The following is a 22,059-nucleotide window of genomic DNA, read 5'->3' as shown; positions in this document are numbered from 1 at the left end:
TTCCCAAAATGAATTGGAACCTTCATTTTGGGAAAAACTAAATCAGTGCCCAGTTTAACATCAATGTAAATTCTAAATGAAATGCAGGATTTGGTAAAAAATGAAGACTTTTTAATATTGTTATCCTGACCAAAGGTGATGGTTAAAATGAGGGGAAGAGGATTTTTTTTTTTTCTAAGACACAAAACCCAAATGCTATAAAGAAAAACAGATGAGTAAACTGGACAACATACAAATTTAACTTATCTAAATTTAAATTAAACTTATTACAAATTCATAATTATGAATTTAAGTTTACTTGACTAAAGACATCTTAAATAATGTTAAGCAATAAAAGACAGCTTGAGAGATATATTTGGAACCCACATAACAAAAAATAATATCCATAATATGAGGGGAAGATTTATATATCAATAAGAAAATGACAAGGAACTGGGGCCCCTCCCAAATGAACCAATATTATCAACAAGCAATTCACAGAACAAAAAATGCAATGATGAGTAAAGGGAGGAAAAATAATCAACCTCACCAATAATTAGTGATTTGAAACTCGATAATAGATAAACTAGCACTGGTGTATGCTCCTGGCAATAGCAAAACATATATTTACCTTTAGCCATTTTTTACCTCTGATTATCTCTCTAAACAGCATTCACACAGGTTTACAAAATGCTTATTTGGAAATCCTTGATGCCCGTTTGTAAGCAAGTGCTAAATAAAGGGAAATATATCCAAACTGTGAAATGCTGTGTAGCAGTTTAAAATATCGAATTGGATTTATATATTCTTAAGGAAAATATCAGTATGACATAATATTAGGTAAAAGAAGTAAGTATGAGAACTTTTTTAACTATTACAAAATTTCCATGTGTATTTGCACACACATATTTGTCAATGTTAAACAAGACCAGAAAGATGTACAAACTGTTAGCAATTGTTGCATCTGGGTGGCAGCTGAGAGTTGGATGTGGGAGAGTGGGAACTTACGTGTTTTCCTACATACGAATGTATTTCTTGAATATTTTATAATGCGCGGTATTCATGCATTACTCATATGTTAAAAGAAAAAAATATATGGTGCGTAGGCTGTGAGATACAATAGAAGGACCCTGAACTTTAGAATCAAGCAAACTTGTCTTCTGTAAGCCTGGTTGTTTCCTTCTGGCTGTGGGACTTTAGGTAAGTCACTCAAGCTCTCTGAACACTTTGTCTGAATTTATCAGTCCTTAAAATGAGAGTAATCACATAAAAATAAAAATGTAAATGTCAAATAAGTCTTTATACGTAGTAGGTTTGCAGCAAAATCATTTATGTTCCTTCTCTTGGGGAATAGAAAAAGATAATTGTAAGGCAGAGGTAGGGCAGAGAACTCTTAGTGACTTGATCCAAAATATGTTTTACGAAGATTTATTTGGCAATTCTTAAAAAAAACTAAAGTCCATTAGCATGGGTTTATCTTTTCTTTTTTATTTTCTTTTTTTGGTCTAAACAGAGGCACTGTAAAATTGTAAACTTCTGCGATGAACTATTTGTTCTTCATTTTCAGACATGATCTAGCTGAAAATCTGAACAAAAGAAAGAAAATTCCCCAGGGAAGCCCATAACTGTGTAGCTTTATTTGATACTCTCATAATCAGCATCGTAGCTAAGCTCCTATGGAGGCCTTCTCTCTAACTGCCTTTCACCAGGACTATTTTCCTTTCAGGTTTCTAAGCTACCACTATGAGTACTGAAGTATAACCAATTATTCCTCAGTAAGTTGAAGGATATAGTTCAGTTAGAACATAAAATATGGTCATCACAAATACCCCATGAGGATTTCTCAAAGTTAGGATGGACATTCTGCATTTTCCTGGAAGATAACTGATATTCTGAAAAGATATTCTTACATGATATCCCCATGGCTGCCTAGTCAAAGCCCAGTGCTCCTCATTCGGTCATCAGGATAACCTTCATGTTTTAACACATCCTCCTAGGGGCTAATATTTGGGCATGGCCCACTTAGTGATAATAATAGTAACAAACCCTACAATTATCTACAAAAAGGAAATGAGACTGTACATGTTAAACAATCTTCCCACTAGGGTTCTCTCATTCTATGTTTTGTCTTCATCTTTTCTTCATACCAGAAACCATCCTGATTGAATCTCCACATCTTGGTGGTCCACACTGAGCTCTGCCTTGAGAAGGCAGGAGATAGGTGTCAACTTTTTTGGTGTTCAGTGTGCTATCAAGTCATGCCACCACTACCCATATTGGCTTCCAAAGACTTAGAAATAGAGATTTTTGTAGTCAGTGATAAGAGTAGATAGGCTGAAGTGCATGAAATATTAAGAAAGCAACTGCTGTATGTCCCTTAGTGGGACATTTAACATCCTACTCTGAGAATCCACCTTTTCAGGCCCCTTTATGTGTGCTCTATGCTTTGGGATGAGCACTAAGTTTATTTAAAGATCACACAGAGGTGGTCCAAGGTCCAAAGCACTGTGTTTCTTAGAAGGTAGAGAAGCAGAGGTAAGCTGCCAGAGGCTGTGGAAGCAGGGGAGATGGAATAGACTGGGTAAATTACGTGGCCCAAGGCTGAGACCTCCATCACTACTTTAATCTTGTTCTTTTCTTTCTCCTGTATTCAGCCTAACCATTGCACTCTTGTTTCCAAGGCCTAACTAGATTCTCCTGATAGACCTGAGTGAATTGTGTGAAGCTATTGCCAACATCATATTGTCTAAGAGAAAGGATATTAGGCTAAATTTCTGGCTGAGAGTCTTGCCTTCTAGTTATCCTCTTCAATTAACCCTTGTGGTTTATCATCTGTCATTTAGCTGCTCTGTGCCTCAGCAGCTCCTCCCATATATCTGACAAGACAGATTTGTAAAGAAGCATGTGCTTTATGACCAAGATGGGGGTAACAGGGTATATACTTATCCTCCTGACTGGAACAACTAAAACAATAGACAAAATACGTGAAAAAAAATGGCTCTCAAGATACTGGACATCAAGCAATAAAGACAGTGATCCCTGAGAAACAAAAACAAACTAAGTGACTGCTATAATTGACCAGCTTACTGTGGAACATCTCCAGGCTGTGGTGTGTGAAGGGAGACCAAGGCAAAGCTGAGAGGTCTCCCTGAGTTAAAGAGATGAAGTTGGGTGTTTGAAGAAGCCAATGAAGTGGCAGTTTACAAGGGAGAGTACTGATATGGTTTGGCTGTGTCCTCACCCAAATCTCATCTTACACTGTAGCTCCCATAATTTCCATTATGTCATCAGAAGGACCTGCTGGGAGGTTCTTGAATCACGATGGTGGGTCTTTCCCATGCCGCTCTCATGATACTGAACAGGTCTCACGAGATCTGATGATTTTATGAAACAGGAGTTCTGAGGCCTCCCCAGCCATGTGGAACTGTGAGTCAATTAAACCTCATTCCTTTATAAATTACCCAGTCTCAGGTGTGTCTTTATTAGCAGTTCAAGAACAGACTAATAACAGTAAGTTGGTACCAGCAGAGTGAGGTGCTACTGTAAAGATACCCCAAAATGTGGAAGCAATTTTGAAATTGGGAAACAGGCAGAGGTTAGAACAGTTTGAAGGGCTCAAAAGAAGACAGGAACATGTGGGAAAGTTTAGAACTTCCTAGAGACTTGTTGAATGGCTTTGAACAAAATGCCGATAGTGATATGGACAATAAAATCAAAATTGAGATGGTTTCAGATGAAGTTGAGGAGCTTGTTGGGAACTGGAGCAAAGGCAACTCTTGTTATGCTTTAGCAAAGAGACTGGTGACATTTTGCCCCTACCCTAGAGATCTGTGGAACTTTGAACCTGAGAGAGATGATTTAGGGTATCTGGCAGAATATGCTTCAGGAAGAAGCAAAGCATAAAAGTTTGGAAAATTTGCAGCCTGACAATGTGATGATAGAAAAGAAAAACCCATTTTTCTGAGGAGAAATTCAAGCCTGCTGCAGAAATTTGCATAAGTAATAAGGAGCCTAATGGTAATCACCAAAACAATGGGGAAAATGTCTTCAGGCCATGTCAGAGAGCTTCACAGCAGCTCCTCCCATCACAGAACTGGAGGCCTAGGAGGGAAAAATGGGCCAGGTTTAGAGCCCCCCTCTGCTGTGTGCAGTCTCTGGACTTGGTGCTATTCATTCCAGCTATGGCTAAAAGGAGCCAAGGTACAGTTCAGGCCATGGCTTCAGAGTGCAAGCCCTAAGTCTTGGCAGCTTCCACATGGTGTTGAGTCTGTGGATGTACAGAAGTCAAGAATTGAGGTTTGGGAACATCCACCTAGATTTCAGAAGATGTATGGAAACTCCTGGATGTCCAGGCAGAAGTTTGCTTCTGGGGCAAGGCCATCATGGAGAAGCTCTGATAGGGCAGTGCAGAAGGGAAAAAATGTGGGGTTGAAATCCCAACACAGAGTCCCCACTGGGGCACTGCCTAGTGGATCTCTGAGAAGATGGCCACCATCCTCCAGACTCCAGAATGGTAGATCCACTGACAGCTTGCATTGTGTGCCTGGAAAATCCATAGACACTCAACATCACACTGTGAAACCCACCAAGAGGGGGTCTGTACCCTTCAAAGCTGCAGGGGCAGAGCTGCCCAACACCATGGGAGCCCACCTCTTGTATCATTGTGCCTAAGACATGGAGTCATAGGAGATCATTTTGGAATTTTAAGATTTAATAACTGCCCTGTTGGATTTTAGATTTCTATGAGGACTGTAGCCCCTTCATTTTGGCCAATTGTTCCCATTTGGCATGGGTATGTTTACCCAATACCTGTATCCCCACTATATTTGGAAAGTAACTAACTTGCTTTTAATCTTACATGCTCATAAGCAGAAGGGACTTGCCTTGTCTCAAATGAGACTGTGGACTTTGGACTTTTAAGTTAATGCTGATGTGAGTTAAGACTTTGGGGGACTGTTGGGAAGTCATGATTAGTTTTGAAATGTGAGGAAATGAGTTTTGGAGGGGCTGGGGTGGAAAAATATGGTTTGGCTGTGTCCCCACCCAAATTTCATCTTGAATTGTAACTCTCATAATTTCCACATGTCATGAGAGGAACCTGGTGGGAGGTAATTGAATTGTTGGGGCAGGGGCCTCTACCATGCTGCTCTCATGATAGCGAGTGAGTTCTCATGGGATCTGATGGTTTTATAAAGGAGAGTTCCCCTGCACACACTCTCTTGCCTGCTGTCACATATGACGTGACTTTACTCCTCATTTACCTTCCACCAGGAGTGTGAGACCTCCTCAGACATGTGTAACTGTGAGTCGATTAAATCTTTTTCCTTTATAAATTACCCAGTTTTAGATATATCTTTGCTGGTAGCATCAGCAGACTAATACAAGTACTACAGAACAGAGATGCTCAGAGAGAGATACTGGAAAGTCTGTGGGGAGTCCCCTTGAATATTCAGTTGATTACTGATCAGAGCATTCATGTGAGAAAATTATCTTGAGCCAGGAAAATGATCACTAAAAGGATTAGAGGGAAAAGTGTCTGAGGCTTACAAAGGGCTGGGAATACTGCTGATTCCCACCAGCCAGAATGAAAAACTTCATAAGTCATGGGACATCAGATAGAGAACTAATACGGGTCTTGCTGAGTGGGGCATAGTTAGCCCTAGACTAAATGCTGTGCTGAAGGTCCTAGCTGAAAGCGTAAAAGCAAGAGCTAAAGAATCAAACTGTTTCAAAGTAATGTAAACTTGACCAAAGTTTGTGAATGTTTTTTAGGAATACAAAAATATTTCCCACCTAAGGTACATTCACAATGTCTAGCATCCAATACAATCTTACCAAGTGTTTTGGGAGGCAGGGAAATTATAACCCACAAGAGGGAAAAAAAATAAGTCAATTGAAACTGACACAGATATGCCACCAATGATGGCATTAGTAGTCAAGGATGTGGAAAGCATTACTGTAACACTATTCCATGTACTCAACAAACTAAAGTAAATATTGGTTATACCAAAAGAGACGTAGTAGATACAAAAATAAAAATGTTAGTGATAAAAGCTGCCTGAGGTGAAAAATATACTAGATTGGTTGGTTAGATTAGAGATTGAAGAAAAAAGATAAGTAAACTGAATAGAAACTGTCTAAAATGAAACAGAAAAAAGTGTTGAAAAAAAATGAGTAGAGGATCAGTGAACCAAGGGACAACTTGTAGGAGCCAAAGATTTGTGAAATTGGAATCCCTAGAGGAAGAAATGGGAAAGAGGTCAGAAAAATATTTGAAGTAATAGTAGCTGAATGTTTCCAAATTCAGTAAAAACTACAGCCTACAGATCCAAGAAGTTCAGTAAAACTCAAATACAAGTAAACCAAGACAAATACTCCATGAAAAAGCACAATAAAATTTCTTAAAACTGGTAAAAAAAGATAAATTCAGTCAGCAAATAAGTACCTTACATACATACTAAGGAATAACAGTAAGGATAACAGATTTCTTGTAAGAAACCATACAAGCTAGAAGATGATAAAGCAACATCTTTAAAGTACTGTAAGAAAAATCAGTCAACCTAGAATTCTTTATCTCACTAAAAAATCTTTCAAAGGCAAAGTCCAAATAAAGACTTTAAATACATGCAAAGGCTGAAATAATTTATTACCAACAGCTTTGCACTATAAAGGATGTTAAAAATAAGCCTTTTATGCAGAAGTAAAATTATAGCAGATTAAAACATAGCTCTACACAAAGGAGTAAAAAGCTCCAGAAATGTTTACTGAAAATAAACGGAATAGGGGACCAAGCTAACCTGTACCAGAAAGAAAATATCAGCCAAATCCAGGATGTGGAATATTTTTTATTTCTCCTGACTTAATTCCTTTAGGAAAAAAATCCCCTATATACTTACTAGAATGGGTAAAATTAAAAACATTAAAAATGCAGCATGTTGACAGGATATAATTCAACAAAAACTTTCATACATTCTTGGTGAAAGTGTGAAGTGATAACAACACTTCAGAAAAATTTTTAAATAATTTTAAATAATGTATCTTATATTTACATACATTTTTACCATAGAAACCACTAATTTCAATCCCAGATATTTACCCCAGAAAAACAAAAGCTTATATCCATAAAAAGATTTAAAAGAGAATGTTTATAGCTTTACAGCACCTTTATTCATAATAGCCTCAAACAAGAAACAACTTAATCCACAGCAGATAACTCAACAAATCATAATATATCCATACAATGAAATAATATTTAGCATTAAAAAGGAATGAATTACTAATGCAACCAAATATGGATAAATCCCAAATACATTATGCCAAGTCAAAAAGCCGGACACAAAAAAGATGTGTACTTTATAATAATATTTATATAAAGTTCTAGAGCAAATTCAAAGCCAATCTATGGAAAGTGATTGCCTCCGAGGTGGGGAACTGACTAGATAAGGATATGAGAAAACTCTCTCCAGTGATAGACATGCTCTCCATCTTGATAAGGGTGTGGGTCACACAAGTGTATAGACTTGTCAAAATTAACTCTATGATCCACTTAGATTCATGCTTTTCATGATATGTAAATTATACAATAATTTTAAAAGGGGAATGGAGGGGAAAAGGCATTACCATCAAATGTGTAGACCCTGTATAGATCCCAACACAAAATAACAAAACAAGAATAACAATAAGACCTGACTGTAAAACAACATATTTGAGACAGACTGTTAGATGATCAAAGAATTATTGTTAATTTTGTTCTAGATGACAAAACTGTGTAAGAAAATAATCTTCATTTTTATTTTTATATGAAAAGTATTTAGGCAAGATAGCAAGATTTTAGGAATTTGCTTTTAGATGCAATTTAAGAAGTTAGAAAAGGAGGGCTAGTTGGAGCAAGTGTAGCAAAATGTTGATATTTGTTGAATCTAAGTAATGGGTAAATAGCGATTCATTAGAGTAAATTCTCTTTCTGTGTGTGTGTGTGTGTGTGTGTGTGTGTGTGTGTGTGTGTCTGCATGCACACGTGTCCTCCATTTGGCCTGGAGGCTACTTATCAAGCCCATGTCTGAGCTCTGTGGAGGAATTTTTCCTGGTTCTGTTCTTTCTAATGACATGACTCACATTACCATATTCTATATATTTTACTTTATTTTATTGTATGTTTTTGTTTCGTTGTTTTGTTTTCAGAGACAGGGTCTAACTGTGTTGCCTAGGCTGGAGCACAGTGGCTATTGGCAAGTGCAGTCACAGCATACCGCAGCCTCAAACTCCTGGCCTCAAGCAGTCCGCCTGCTAAGTTTCCCAAGTGCCTGGGACTACAGGCACATAACACCATGCCTTGCAATATTCTCCATATTTTAGATAGTGCTTACAACTCAGGCTGATGTGAACCTGGACTCAAGGTTTATTTCACACTCCTTATCTCCACACTTTTCGATCACGCACCCTTAAAAAAATATGAGCAAACACTTCCAATACGTGTATACTTATTTATTTATAAATTTGACACACACACACCAATGTTCTAATATATTTTGCAGTTGAGTAAAACATGAAATTTATGTTAAAATATGGGATAAAGGTAAAAGAAATACTACTTTTCTAACTAATCTTGTAGATTTATAATATCATTTGTCAATATCTCAAAACACAATATACGTGTATACACTATGATATACAGAGGCTGCCCACTGACACTAAGCATGATCTAAGTCTTTTGTCTGTAGGAGTCTACAGACAAGTCGTCACCCAATGTGGCAGGACCTGGTCCTCCCCTTTTATCACCCCTGCTTCAGGCCATCCATGTAGACATTGATTTCTTCACCTAAAAATGTTTGGCTAGAGAATGATTGCTCATCTTCTCCCAAGCCTCCTCTGCCTTCCTCTGCATCCTCACTTAGCCATTTTCCTCCGAACCTTGGACACCATCCTTGCTGGACTCTGCCTCCCCTCTTTAACCTCGATGCACTGTACCATTGAATCAAACCTTTCCATGATTCTGTGTTACCCACAGAAAAACGTCCCCAGCACCTCTACCTGGCAGACCACCCTAAAACCCTGCTTCTTTTCTGCTGCTTCCTTCTGCAATCATTAGTTTCTGTGGTTTGTTTATTGCACCCGAACATTCTGGGCACATTCCTATATCCTAAATTTTTAAAGTGTTTTTCCCTTTGTCTGCAATGCTCTCCTCCCTAACTTCCTTAATGATCCTTAGATTTAAGTTCCAGTTTGGACGCCCCTCTCTACAAGGCATTTTTAGACCACCCTTACTGGTGAGAATTTCTTCTCCTAAACGCCTGCAGTGGTTATTGATATTTTCCCCCCCTTTTTTTTAGACCACAATTTCTGCTTCTTTTGCATTCTTTCTCTAATTTACATACAATATAGACGCTAAATAAATGAATTAGTGAATGAAGAAAAATAACTGTTATCTACACTTGTCTCTGGAGGTACTATCTTATCCTGGTACTTTTTTTTTTCTAAAAGGACACAGAGCAGTGAAACTGTAGGAATTAGAAAAATTAGCAAACGGTCATCAGATTGCCCTAACTGGGCACAGTCTTGGTTTCCATAAGACTAATTTCTAGCCTTTCCCTGACCTTATTCCTTCTGCCAGGGTGTCTTGTACTGTGTCAGAAACTAGTAACACTAGTAATTTTGTCTCTCAGCTTGTCTCTCGGGTCTTTTCTCTGGCCCAGGGTGTAGGGTAAGCTGGACTACATTGGAGGCAGAGCTTGCCTACCTCTTAGGGATGGATCTAGTACCTATGTCCTCTGAAGAAGGGTATGAGAGCAGAGGAGATTCAAATACTGACCCTAGTGGAGCCAGGATCAGGTCATTGAGGTTAGGGGAAGAATTTAATAAAAGCTCAGATACTGATGTGAGAGGAGTAATGTTAGGGAAAGTGTGCTTTGGACATTACTTGAAGGGGAAATCATGAGACCCAGAGGTTACTTGTTGTTTCTTCACTTCCTTTCAGCACTGAGAGATGGATGATTCCTTTGCAGGCATTTTGCCTACCAACTGAATCGTGGTTAGTATAGGTGTGGAGGGACACAGTAAGTAACCAGGATTGTTTTCTAGGTAGAGGCGGAGTAATAGAGAATAGAACGTGTAGCTAATTAATTCAAGCATTTCTTTTTAAGAATGAACTCTATTTAAAATAAGAGCAGGCAGACACAACACTAATTACCATGAGTATATTAGGCAGATCCAATTTAGTGCCTACAGGCCCAAGTTGGTTATATCTTTCTTTATTTGAACATTAACTTGCTTTAAATGCTTAACCTAATGTGGAATTTCTTAATGTATTATTTATTAAACATATACTTGTGTTTAACATTGATAATACAAAGAACTATTCTTTTATTTATTTATTTATTTTTTTGAGACGGAGTTTTGCTCGTTACCCAGGCTGGCGTACAATGGCGCGATCTCGGCTCACTGCAACCTCCGCCTCCTGGGTTCAGGCAATTCTCCTGCCTCAGCCTCCTGATTAGCTGGGATTACAGGCACGCGCCACCATACCCAGCTAATTTTTTGTATTTTTAGTAGAGACGGGTTTTCACCATGTCGACCAGGATGGTCTCGATCTCTTCACCTCGTGATCTACCCGCCTTGGCCTCCCAAAGTGCTGGGATTATAGGCTTGATATAATATAATTATATTTTTATATTTTATATAATATAATTAATAATATAATATAATTATAATAATAATTATATATTATCACCACACCTGGCCAGAACTATTCTTTTGTTAATATCTCTGTGAATCCTATTTTAATTTTTCTTAACATAGACTCAAAAGGTAATTGCGTAAATATAGATTTTAGATGTGCTGCTTTAAAATTGATAGGTATATGAGGATACAGTAAGTCCACAAAATGAGAATGTAGTCTCTATATCAATATCTGGGGGCTGGAGACCTGGAGTAAGGGCAAATTTGAAAAAAGAAGAGGAAGCATTTTGAGAGACTGTATCAGAAAGCAAAGAATGGGTAGGAATGTATCCACCAACCAGAAGATGCAACTTGCCTAGAAAGGATCTAAAAGCAGGAGAGAATTAATGGATTTTCAGGAAATGGTCAGTACAAACAGGAAAGGCCTGGGGTCTTCAGCTTGACAGATGAGCTGGGAAGATGGTGAGCACAGGTAGCAGATGAAATTTTAATAAGAGAGAGAGAGAAAGAGAAAGAAGTAGCATTTGGCTGTGTGCCTGACTAAAGTCAAACTGTGGACTGTGTCAAACAGTCACTGTATATTTATAACTAGCTCACCTATGCTACCATATAAACAACATATTTGTATTTATTTTATTTAAATATTTAAAATAGTTTATTTCTTTTTTCCATTAAACATAAGATTAGCCCTCTAAATGGCCTGATCATGGATGTGCTACAAAGGCATTCAGAGGGATGGAGACCACAGAAGATGTGAAGGGAAAGTGAGACCACACATACGGAGGACTGTATAAAGCACATGTGCAGTTTAGAGGATAATGTAAAATGGATATCCGCACAGCTCTCTTCTGGGTCAAGAAATCAAATCCAGCTATCACTCAGAAGTTCCCTCCATGCCTTCTTCAACTCCACCACTCTCACTCAGGAAGTTATCTTAGATTAGGGCTCCCCAGCTGTCAGGCTGTGGATGGGTACCTGTCCATGGCCTATTAGGAACTGGGCTACACAGCAGGAGGTGACTAGTGGGCAAGCAAGCATTGTAGCCTGAGCTCCGCTTCCTGTCAGATCAGCAGCAGCATTAGGTGCTCATAGAAGCACAAACCCTATTGTGAACTGCACATGTGAGGGATCTAGATTGAGTGCTCCTTGCAAGAATCTAATGCCTGATGATCTGAGGTGAAACAATTTCATCCTGAAACCATCATCCTGCCCGACTGGTTCATGGAAATGTCATCTTCCATAAAACCAATTCCTGGTGCCAAAAAGTTAGGGACTGCTGTCTTATATTATTGTAAAAACGTTCTAATTTTGCATTTGGCACTTATGCTTTTAATTAATCCTGAATAAAATTTACTTTTTGTTCATTCATTCATTTAGCATCTATATTGTGCCTGAATTTGAGGTACAACCCATTAAAAAAAGATTCTTTTTTTCTTATTTGCACACTCAGTTGTCCTAGTACCATTTGTTCATTTATTAAAAAGTCTGTCCCACTGCTCTACATAAATCAAATGTCCATTTGTATATATATCTGTCTTTAGGCCCTGAATTTATTCATCCTGCTTTAAAGAAACACTTTAAAAGTTTGTTGATTTAAGCCTCTGATTATTTTAGCTTTCTCTTCTTGAGCATTTACTCTGAGGTCATTCCTATTGACAATCACAGGTGGACAATCTTCATTTTGTCCTCACAAGAACCCTGCATGGGTGTTCCTATTATTTTCCCCATCTCACAGGTGGTTCAGAGATTAAATAACTTGTCCATGGTCACCTAACTAGTTAGTGACAGTCCAGATTCCAAAGTGTGTCCTCCCGTACTCTGAAACCCAGACACCAATGGCTACCAATTCTGTCTCTAACCATTTTGGTTACAAGCTTTTAGACAAATCATCCTGGATCATTCTGCCATTTTAAATATGTGACTTGCTCACTATGTCTATCTATGTCTATGAAGATGTGTCTGCTGATTGGATTTTAATTCTTCATCTCTTTAAAGAATCAAATATCAGTTAGCTGCCAGGCAGCCAAGTCCCAGGCTCTCAGCCATGTGCTCTTGCCAAGGGTTCTTGGCTGGGTCTGGGGTTTTCCCAAAAGAGTGTGATACTTGATACTTACTCTTCAGCCTAATTTCCAACCTGTGATGTCTCCCTGAGCCCACACAGGTAGTTGATTGTGCAGCTTTTTCTTTGTGTGCAAAGAATGTTCTGTCATCAGCCCAGATTTACTCTTCTCAAGGGTGTCAGTGAGAGATAGCAGCCCGTGGAAATGGGAGAGCTGACTGAGGATTAGAAATGGATCCTTGGACTGACTTGCACTGCTTGGATTGCCAAGCAAGGCTGAATTTTCAAATGGAATAATTATATAAGGTCTGTTTCAGAGCAAAAATCTGGTTTATAAAAAAAGAACAGGTTATGGGCAATGCCATTCACACTGAATTCACCAAATCCTTGATTATGAAATAGTCTCAGAATGTTGGCAATCACTTCTGGGTAACCCCACTTACACAATAGTTCCCAAAGCTGGCAGACACACTGGTATAAAACGCTCAAGTAAGGTCAATAAACAACGTGCGAGTTCATTGCCTTTCTCTGAAATATCTTACTGACTCTGGATATGAAGAATCTGGATAATCTTTCCTGCTGAATAAACACATTGCAGATGGATGTTACTACCTTGACCCATCTACATGACATGGCAGGTACTGACATAGCCCCCATGAGGTTGCAGGAGGGAATGATGCAACATGTGACTTTCTTGTTTAAATATTATATGCTTATTTGTTCTGGAGCTCATACCTTGAGATATGGTGGCTAAGGGCCAGCAGCATTTTAGGAAGATTAGTTCAGGTTAATCTCCAAGTCTGTGTGATGCTCAGTGGTCCCCAACCATACGTCTTTAGGTTTATGACAATCTGTCAGCAGCAAGATGACTTTAGCTCTTAACACAGGTGGTGTATTCTGCTGGAAAATGTGGTATACAATGGGAGGCCACTGCTTGGGTGTGTAGTGATTATTTTCTCTTTCATAGAAATCAGGTCCTAGTTTTCCTGAGGGGTACATAGCATATGCCCATATTTATTGACCATTTATGTCATCGGATTCTAAATTCCTCACTGCATGTCTATGACATGAAGATGCTTTTGATATACCTCATACCTTTTCACCTTTTAAAAACATTTGTCACCACTCTCAGCATGGGTTCGGTTGTCACCACTCCCAGCCTGGGTTCGGTTCCAAGAATGACCTCGGATGATTATGTAAGTATTGGATTTATTTATGAAGAGGAAAGACATAGATTCCCTCATGGAAACATCCTGAATTGCAGTGACACCTCCTCTTCAAAATCAGCTGCAAGCTAAGTGTTTATTTCAGAATGTCCTGGCACTGGAGAAAGCTGAGAGAATGAGGAAAGAATATTCTGTCAATTTAACATGTTCTGGACTTACATATAGCTAGTTCCATGAAAAGACGTTTCGTAAAGTCTGAATTTTTGCTGTTAGTCCCAAAAAGTTCTGGCACAGATTGGTTTACTGTAAATGGGACTCAAGGAAATCAGTGAAAACCTGTAACATTATATTTTTGAAATGATCTTTAACAGATAGTGTCTAAATTTATAGAGAATGTGTTGACAGCAAGAAAATTGGCATTGATTAAAAATCTGGGAGAATGCAAGTTATAGATAGACAGCTGCTAGGATGTTTCTCTCTCTTGTTTGCTGATTTGGGATGTGGTAGATGAGAGTCCTGCTCTAACACTTGCACTTCTAAATAATCTTTCTGAGAGCATCGGGGATTGGGAGAGAAAGACTTTCTGATGTATTAGAAGATAAACCAATAAAAGCCAAAGGCCATGTCTGAGGTGGTTAGGATGGCTGGTGTTGCCTTTCCCCACCCCTGAAACTGTGTTAGCTGAAACACGAAGCAAGGTGGAATCCAGAGAGCAGCGTATGAAGCCAAGACTAGGCTGGGTGAGCATAAAGCCAGATGGCAGCTTCTGTCTTCACGGCTGCCCACCCCATCCCATTATCATTCTCAAGGATTTTTGAGAAGTTTTCTCTGGCTTCTCAGAATAGATTTGGGGTTAGTAACCTCTGTGTGAGTTCTCATCTCCTGAATGCCTGCGACTCTATTCCTCTAGTCGAAGATCTTCCTGGGCTCTGAAGTGTGCAGTGAGTGCTTCAGTCAAGCTTGCCTTAGAACTTGAGGTTTTAATTAATAAGATTAAAGGGACAGGAAAATTCCAGGAGGTAGAATTTGTATAGAATAATAATGGTCTGGTGCTTTACAGCTTACAAAATAATGGCATGCTGCTTTACAGCTTACAAATTATTTTCACATCTAAGATGGGAGACACTGTCTGGTCATAACCCATTGGTTATACTCAACCACAGCCACAGCCTAACACTGAATAAGTGCCAATATTTGTTGAATTTATGATTAATGAAAAAAATCTATCATTTTGAGTTGATAGCCATTAAGGCAGAGCGTTGTCATCCATCCTGATTTTGCAAATGAGAAAATGAAGTATCTGAATACTTTTTAGGGGTAAATGCATTTTCCCTAGAACTCAGGTTGTTAGATTACTACATTGGAACCATAACTGAGTTATTTTTATTCCAAACCCAGTGTTCTTCCTACCATTCCAAGGAAAGAAAAACAGAGGAGAAGGAAACTAAAGGTAATTTGAGCCATACTTCTAGAGAAATGGATGAGTTTCTAATTTTCTGTAAGTTTCTAATAAGATCAGTTGGAGGACATTAGGGGCTACAAGTAGAGAAACTTCTTAAGGAATGGTCAAAGAGCTAGCTATTGGTTTGGAAGGCAAGATTTTAAGAAATGGAGTAGCTGTGAAAACTAAAAGAAGAATGTGGGATGCGAGGACTCACAAGGCGTGGGATGGAGATGGGCCCTGGGGCTTACAATATGCAAGGTTAGAAATAGGACAGACATGGAGACTTGGGGGAATTCTAAGGGTCAGAAGCTAGAGGGCTTTGAAAAGATCCCTAGTTGAGCTAGAATTAATGCTTCAAACACAAAGGTAAGACAATTGAGACATTCAGAGAAAAGACATCTTTAATGACTGTCTCTATAGTGAAGCCATGATGTACAGTAACATGCTGTGTATTTCTTCCACTTCTCCTCACTCACCCCACCTCCTGGGAATTCTAGAAAAGGTATAAGTTTAGAACCTACAGCCGCTCCTGGGAGAATGATATTAAATGCCTGCTTAACCCCAAAAGTTGAACCTGAGATCCCTGAGCCATATAACATGATAAGTTCTTATCTTTCATCTCTTGTACATTTCAAAAGAGGCCTTCTCTGTGTCCCTCACTCACTGATATGGTTTGGCTGGGTCCCAACCCATATCTCATCTTGAATTGTAGTCTCCCATAATCTCCACATGTGATGGGAGGGACCCAGTAGGAGGTAATTGAATCATGGGGGTGGTCCCCCAGGCTGTTCTCTTGATAGTGAATGAGTTTTCATGAGATCTAATGGTTTTATAAGGGGCTTTCCCCCTTTAATTGGCACTTCTTTCTGCCACCATGTTAAGAAGGATGTGTTTGCTTCCCCTTCCACCATAAATGTAAGCTTCCTGAGGCCTTTCCAGCCACGCAGAAGTGTGAGTCAATTAAACCTCTTTCCCTTCTAAATTACCCAGTCTCAGATATTTCCTTATAGCAGTGTAAGAATGAAATAATATAGTAAATTGATACCACAGAGAGTGTGATGCTGCTGTGAAGATACTGAAAATGTGGAAGCAATTTTTGAACTGTCAGGCAAAGCTTGCAACACTTTGGAGGGCTCAGAAGACAGGAAGATATGGGAAAAGTCTGGAACTTCCTAGAGACTTGTTGAACAGCTTTGACCAAAATGCTGATAGTGATATGGGCAATAAAGTCCAGGCTGAGGTGGACTGAGATAGAGATGAAAAACTTCTTGGGAACTGGAGTAAAAGTTACTCTTGCTATACAAAGAGACTGGTGGCATTTTGCTCCTGTTCTAGAGATCTTTGGAACTTTGAACTTGAGAGAGATGATTTAGGGTATCTGGTGGAAGAAATTTCTAAGCACCAAAACGTTTAAGAGGAAGCAGAACATAAAAGTTTGGAAAATTTGCAGCTTGATGATGCAATGGAAAACAAAAACACCATTTTCTTGGGAGAAATTCAAGCTGACTGCAGGAATTTGCATAAGTAACTAGGAGTCTAATGTTAATCTCCAAAACAATGGGAAAAATGTCTCCAGGGCTTGTCAGAGACCTTCACAGCAGGTCTCCTTCACAAGCTTAGAGGCCTAAGAGGAAAAAGGTTTCCTGGGCCAAGTCCAGCTCCCCCTCTGCTCTGTGCAGCCTCTGAACATGATGCCCTGCATCCCAGCTGATTCAGTTCCAGCCATGGCTAAAAGGGGCAAATGTATAGCCTGAGCCATGGCTTCAGAGAGTGAAAGCCTCAAGCCATGGATGCACAAAAGTCATGGTTGAGCCTATGGATGCACAAAAGTCAGGAAAATGTTTTGGAACCTCCATGTAGATTTCAGAGGATGTATGTAAATGCATGGCTAGCAGGCAGAAGTTTGCTGTGGGGATAGAGCCCTCATGGAGAACGTCTCTGCTAGGATAGTGTGGAAGGGAAATGTGGGGTTGCGGCTCCACACAGTATCCCCACTGGGCTACTGTCTAGCAGAGCAGTGAGAAAAGGGTCACCATCCTCCAGACCCCAGAATGGTAGATTCACTGACAGCTTGTACCATGTGCCTGGAAAAGCCACTGACACTCAATATCAGCCCCTGAAAGCGGCCAGAAGGTGGGTCTACTCTGCAAAGCCATGGGGTGGAGCTGCCCGAGGCCCTAGGAGCCCACCTTTCGTATCAGTGTGACCTAGATGTGAGATATAAAGTGAAAGGAGATCATTTTGGAACTTTAAGGTTTAATGACTGCCCTATTGGATTTTGTACTTGCATGGGGCCTGTAGCCCCTTTGTTTTGGCCAATTTCTCCCATTTGGAATGGGGGTATTTACCCAATGTCTGTGCCTCTATTGTATCTAGAAAGTAACTAACTTGTTTTTGATTTTACAGGCTCCTAGGCAGAAGGATCTTGCCTTATCTCAGATGAAACTATGGACATGAACTTTTGGGTTAATGCTGGAATGAGCTAAGGTTGGGGGGACTGTTAAAAAGTCATGATTGTGTTTTGAAAAGTGAGGACGTGAGATTTGGGAGGGGCCAGGAGTAGAGTCATATGGTTGGCTGTGTCTCTACCCACATGTCATCTTGAATTGTAGTTCCCATAATCATCACGTGTTATGGGAGGGACTTGGTGAAAAGTAATTTAATCATGAGGGTGGTCCCCCATGCTGTTCTCATGATAGTGAGTGAGTTTTCATGAGATCTGATGGTTTTACAAGGGCTTTCCCCCTTTGCTCTGCACTTCTTCCTGTGCATGTGAAGAAATACATGCGTGCTTCCCCTCCCACTATGATGATAAGTTTCCAGAGGCTTCCCTAGCCATGCAGGACTATGAGTCTGTTAAACCACTTTCTTTGATAAATTACCCAGTCTCAGGTATGTCCTTATAGCAACATGAGAATGGACGAAGACACACCCAGAGAGAAAATGTGCTGAAATGGCAAGATTATTGGAAGAAGGCTCAGGGACATAGGTCCAGTCCTGGCTTTGACAGTAACTATGTCAGTTCACTCAGACTGCCTGGGCTTTACCAACCCCATTTGGAAATGAAAATATTAGCATGAATTCTATGTTATAGAAGATCCCTGAGTCTAACAATCTATGAAGCAAAAGAGAGAATCACATACAGCTTCTTCATAGATAGACTTTCCAGAGGCTGTGTTTAATGCATGACTCTCCAGTCAGTCTGGTTCCCAGGTCCTGAGTCATCATGTTGGTGATTTATTAGGTTTAACTAATTACTATTTCCACATGAAAGCAAACAAGCCCAATTTCATTTATTTCTCCTTCCTAAGAAAGAAGTCAAATGTTTATAATTTACAAAAATAGTGAAATAAGAAAGGATAAGGAATTGAGAGAACCAGAGGCAAATACCTTTTTTTTTTTTTTTTTTTTTTTTTTTTTTTTTTGCTTTGAGAAAGATGACAGACCATTTCCTTGAATTATTAGAGCACAGTGTCTGGGGAATGCATATAAAGAGCAGATGAATCCATTTGGCATGTCCACACAGTGATATTTGGAGAGGATGGGAATATTTTTGGAGAATGATAAACACTAACATGCCTTCAAAAGCCTGAACTTGGGGCAGAGGGGAGACTTAGAAAGATACTAATCTGAGAATGACATAATTCTAAATGCATGACTTACATTTACTTTCACCAAGGAAAGTTTCTGAGTATAATATATAGCCAGGGAGGTTGTTAGTATTCTTTGCAGAATCATCACTTGGGATAACAGTTAGTTACTAATACCTCTCCAGACTGAAAACAGAGAGGCTCCATGCAGGATGAGATTGAGTTTTACTTGAATGTTTTCCAATGTGTTTTTCTTATTATATTTACTGTACTAGAGAAGCAGTGTGTGCAGTGGTTAGAAACTTGAAGACAGTCTACCCATGATGTGTTATTTTAGTAGCTGGTGACCTTCAGCAAATTATTTAATCTCTTGCTTCAGTTAGCATGTCTCTAAAATGGGATTATAATAGAATCTAAGAGTTTTTGTAAAGACTAAGTGAGTTAATACTCATAGATAGCTTGGAGGGGTGCCTATTGAGTGCTGAGTAGCACTGTATGTTACCTAGAATAATTATTGCTCCCATTACATACATTGGTGTAGAATAACTTTTGTGCCCACGACTGGGTAAGGAGCAGGTATCTAATTTGGAGTCATGATTGGGCATTGATCAATTAATGATTACCATTGACATTGGCTGGACTAAAAAGATCAAAACTTGGGTGGAAAAGTCTTACTATTCCTTATTCATGTCTTCTCATATAACAGTAGTTGGCTTGGTTTTCATTCTTATTGAGAATTACTTTTCTACCCCTTTTCTCCAAAGGGGGAAAGAAGGGTTGAATGAATATAACTTGATAATGATATGAAAAATTCAGTTGTCTGAGATAGAAAGGTGATGTGTTCTGACAGTTCTTTCAACAATATTGGGAATTGGATTAGGAGTGAAGGATCATAAAACTAGCAGCTATTATAATTCACAGATGCATTTTACTCCAGAAATAGGATATTCCAAGCTTTTTCCATGCGTGCTTAGTTCTTTATAGATTTTCAGTTTTAGCAAGAGAGTATTTGCCAATCATATGGCACCATCATATGCTTGAAATGAGAAAAACACCATTTGGGGACAACTGGACTCAAGAGAATTAACATGTTTCCATGCCTGTCAATATTACGGAGAGGGAGTCAGATATTCCTTATACAATATCTTCTTTCTACACTTTTTTATTTTAAGTAGATACACTGATCTATGTAATTCTAAGTCTATGTAAATAGAAAAGAAGTGGATTGGATAGTAAGTCATACTTAGAGAACAACATGCCTAAGTAGCAGGTCATACTCAGAGAACAATATGCCTCTTATTTTATTTACCTCTTTTCAAATAGGTAAAACAGCCTCTGTCTTCTCTTTTCCTTTCTGACATCCTGGTAAGTTTAGTATCCATTATTCAAACAACTATGGCTAAAAACAAAGTTTAACATTTTTTGTATCTAATTGGAAAACAATGAAGGGTTTTCATTACATGATTATAATAAACACCACTCTGGGCTTGTTCTTTCTTAAATTCATTTCTTGTTTGAACAAACCTCCTTTCTACACACCAGTAATTGTTCACATAAACCATAGTTCATTTTTTTAGTTCAAGTCCAGGAACCAAAATTTGTTTGCAGAAGTGCTCTAATCTTAACTGATTGCAGTTTGCAAACAACTTTATTTTGTATGTACTAAGAAGGGTGCGAGGTTGGAAATGAGGGATGTGAGCCTTCAGACTCTATATAGCCATGGACATTTTTTCTGAGGTAATGACTTTAATAATGCTACACTTGACAGAAAGGGCAAGATATCAAATAAGGTTGATAGTTCTAAGCTCTATTTTTCTCCTGAATTTTGACAATTACTTTAGCTCTTGTAATCAGAGTCAAGACTTTTACCATTTTATCTCTAAAGCCATAGATTGAAAATACTTATACACAACCATGAATCTCTATATCAATTATATCAGGCAGATGGTAGATTGTGTAAGTTAGGATTCGTATCAACTGCATATAACAGAAAAATTCAGAACAACAATGACTTAAGCAAGATTGATCTCTCTTATTTCTCTCGCACACAAAAGGAATACAAAATTAGGCAATCCTGAACTAATAAGGTGGCTCTACTGAGTTGTCAGGAACCCAAGATCCTTCCAGGTCTCTGTTCTCTCATCCCTAGCTGTGGCTCCTTAAAAGCCCCCAAAAACCTCCAAATCACATTTACAGATGAAAGAACAAATGAAAGAGACTCTCCCTTAAGGGATTTCTCCCCAGAACTCCATTTAACAATTATATTTACATCTCATTGGCTGAAACTTAATGACAGCTAAAGAGGGCTGCAAGAAAGGCTGGAAAGTTGTGCCTTTGCTAGGTAGTCACAGACCCAGCTAAAGAGGTGGTCTTCTATGACAAAAAAGCAGCACATAGATAGTGGAAGTTAGCTCGCACTCTATGTGCAGCATATTGCAATAGATTCTAAGGCCAGAAAGAAATTGAAAAGAATGTAAAATAATGCCTAGCCTTTGAGAAACCTCTATCTGTCCTCTGTAAGTTTACTATTTCTATATGTAAATGCAGGTTAGCAGATTATATTATCAAATTCATGTACTGATAATACAGCAGTTGCAAAACCCGATCATAGAAACTGGAGGACATGAGAGAATGAAGTCGAGAAGTTAGCCTTTCTACTCTTCTCGGACCACCCACCTGTGGATGCTCAGGAAGTTACCTGCCGTGATAATGCGAGCATTCTGCACAGATCACCACGTCCTGACTCCTCTACAAACAAAAGGCAAGTGCTTATTCAAAGAGAAGGTAATTTGTGGTATAGGGGAGACCATCTTGTCACAGCCAAATAGGTGACTCCAGAACTGCTGCTCAGTTGACGAAAAACTGTTAAATCCTAGATGACTTAAGAGACAGCATATATTTAGAATAGCTCATCTAGGAAATAAAATTGTGCAGAATACTATGAAAAAAATGAGCCCATGAGTGCTGAAGGGGCACAAGGCAAACACATACACAAAGGTAGGAGTCAGTGAAGAAAAGCCTGGGGAGAGAGAGTATTGAGGGTCTAGCTGAATGAAGGTTTCAGCCAAGAAGACATGTGGAGGATTCCGGCTGGCTGTGGGGATATTGCTAGTTCCTTCTCTGCTCACAAAGTTAATTTTGATCCCT

Source organism: Callithrix jacchus, chromosome 2, assembly GCF_049354715.1.
Source record: "Callithrix jacchus isolate 240 chromosome 2, calJac240_pri, whole genome shotgun sequence".
NCBI lineage: Eukaryota > Metazoa > Chordata > Mammalia > Primates > Cebidae > Callithrix > Callithrix jacchus.
This window is presented reverse-complemented; position numbering follows the sequence as displayed.